Here is a 3,012-nt window from a genome sequence, read left to right on the forward strand (position 1 = left end):
TACAAACTGTTATTCTTGACGGCATTCAAATGTTAAATTTTTGTTAAAGTTTTGTAATTTTTTACATATTATATGTGTTATTTTTTAACATATTTGCTGTATGTTAAATTAACACATAAATGAGAGTGGATGATTTGAGACACATGAAATATGTTAAATTTAACACATTATTTTTTACAGTGTGGTAAAATTATTCTCAGTGGACACATGAAGTAAAATAAAGCAAAGTAGGGAGGCTAACTGGGCCGCAGAGAAGCTAAGTTTCCTGACGGGTTATCAATATTAAAAAGAAGAAATGTACGAACACGAACAAGGCCAAGCAAGAATGTTGGAGGGAAATTCTCGATGATATCAACGGATACGTATAGGGTGGGAAAAAAAGTCGGACTCTCTGAATAACTTTGAAAATATGCAAAATAAGAAGAAATGTTCGATGCCGAAGTTGCAGGGTTTTAAGTGACGCATCACATGGTAATACTAGCATGGCCTTGAACATCGTTCCTCAAGGTTACGAGAAGGTCACCTTCAGGTCAGGAATTTTTTTAATCGAAACCTCCATTCTTTATTATATCATCTTTTCCTACCAATTAATCTGGACAACTTTCGTCTGAGACACTTTTTTTTTCGTTGTCTAATATTTTTCGAGATATTCGAGGAAAACTTGATAACTTTCTCAATATTTAGCTTACGACATCTCGCCAACTATTTGTCGGAAGGAAAAGTGCTACGAGACGTTTTTATTCTTGGTCTCAAAAATATGCCGTTACAATAGTATCCTAACTTTTGTTAATTTTGTAAATTTAAAAATTATCATGTTAACAAAATTTACCAACATTCTTTTCTATATTGCACATTCTCAAAATTATTCAGGTACCCTCATTTTAGATGTCCCACCTTGCATATACGGCATAGCGTAAGATCATCGATAACAACGGAGAATGATTGATTAATCTTGTTCCATTGATTTTTAAATAAAGACAATTGGAAATTGTCGAAAATCGGAAAGAATTATCTACTGGATTTTACATTAAACCAATTTGCCAGTTTGAACTTGAGATTCGATTGTTACTCTCTCTCTCTCTCTCAGTGCAACGCCAGCTCTGTGCCACACACACACATACACACACACACATCCAAAGCGAGCTTGGTGCCGCACAGGATAATTTTTCTCATCATCCTCGGCTTATACAGCCCGCCACCTCTTGTTCGCTACGTTATTTTGTTAATTCGCGTCCGATCCAATCGCGTCCCTTGCTATCCCTTGCGCTCGAGGGGACACGGCCCGAGCGCGAAATAAATAACGCTTTCTCTCCCTCGCTCCCGCCCCGTCGCGCCGTCCCTCTACCTCTCTGCCTTTCTCCCGATCGGTGCGATTTACACGACGATTCTTCGCGTCTCGTCCCGCGGTAGGTGTTACGAAACAGATCGCGCGAGCGCGAGCGCGAGGTACATATTATTCACCATTAAGATCGCGGGAAGAAGCACGGTGTGCGGGGCAAACGCGCAACAACGCGCTGGTAGCCGACGGCCAAGGCGGGCGGAGGGGGCAGGGGGAGAGAGGTGGTTTATGTGAATCGATCTCTCGAAATCGCGGCTGTCGTCCGCGCGAACACAATGCGGCGCGCCCGCAAAGAGATCCGATCTGATCCGGTCGCGCGATATCGCCGGATCTACCTACGGGCCCGCAAATAATGATTGTTAAACAAGAGGCGCGCGCGACCACAAGCCGGCCATTTGGCCATGCAATGGTGCGTGCCGCGCGCGAGCGCTAAAGTCGCGCGTTCGACTCGTTAAAAGAAAATCCGCGGCTAATACATAACGCGCCCGCCCGTCTTCCACACCGACGCCGACGACAAGGCCCGATTAAGCGGCCCCGATAGAGCGTCATCCTTTATCACTCGCGGCAGCCGAAAGACTCGTCGCTCCGCCTCAAACCCGAGCAAAAAATCGTTGGAGCCATCCTCACGAAGCGTAAGGCCCCGATAAGCCGGGAAGTAGGATCCCCTAGAATGGGATGCCTCATTATTACCACATCAGGCCCCGAGATGGATTTTTTAGGGGTGTCTTAGATTTTGCAAAATAAGGCTTTGCTGAGGAAAACTGATGGGGGTCTTGGAAGAATCTTTTAGAAAAAAGATCCTTTAGATATGCAAAATGAAGTTTTGTTATAGAAAATTAATAAGATCTGAAGCGTGTAATAAAATTGTCATAGTTTAGTATTGTTTTAGTAGGTACGCTCTATCTGGTTCTTTCAAAGATTTTTTTAATTATACTGCAATTAAAAACAGATTTTATTAGTTTTATTAGTTGTCACATTCATTAGTCTCTTCCAAGGATTTTTTTTTCTAGTATTGACTTCGTTGTGAAATGTAGCAAGCTTTAATAAAAACAGGAGAAACAATAGCAAGATTTTTATGTGCAGAAAATGCTATATTTTATTATAAAGTATGCTACATTTTCAAAATAAAAAATTCTTGTTGTATACTAACAAGATTATAAAGAAATAAAGAAATTATAGTTCAAATTTCTTGGAACGAGAAGAACGAATATTTTTATTACTTAAGCAATACTTAAGCAATAATAAAAATGTTTCCTCATGATATTGCTTAGGACCCGATTAATGTTAGGGAAAAATAATCAGGCCCTTACCAGAGCCCTGTTAATTTTTCTACTCGGGAAGTTGCCGAGCGAGACACCAAAGGGTGCGAGTGCCAAAGTTCTTCGGGGGTTCCTCCAAGCTGTGTCGCGATCGATTCAGTCTCATCGACGGCATTTATAGACACGTCAACGAGCGACATACACTGATAGAAAAATATAGTTGAATTGACTATAATCTCACTATATTTTATAGTTCATTTTGGCGTCAACCATATTTTTATAGCTTGTGGAACCTGCAAAATATAGTAGAACAAACACAAACATATCAAGTCAATGATTGTCTTAAATAATTGTTTAGTTACTTTAACCACATATATGGTAATTTCTCATTCACAAATATAGTGAGATTTAATA

Source organism: Harpegnathos saltator, unplaced genomic scaffold (genome assembly GCF_003227715.2).
Source record: "Harpegnathos saltator strain DR-91 unplaced genomic scaffold, Hsal_v8.6 scaffold156, whole genome shotgun sequence".
Classification (NCBI taxonomy): domain Eukaryota; kingdom Metazoa; phylum Arthropoda; class Insecta; order Hymenoptera; family Formicidae; genus Harpegnathos; species Harpegnathos saltator.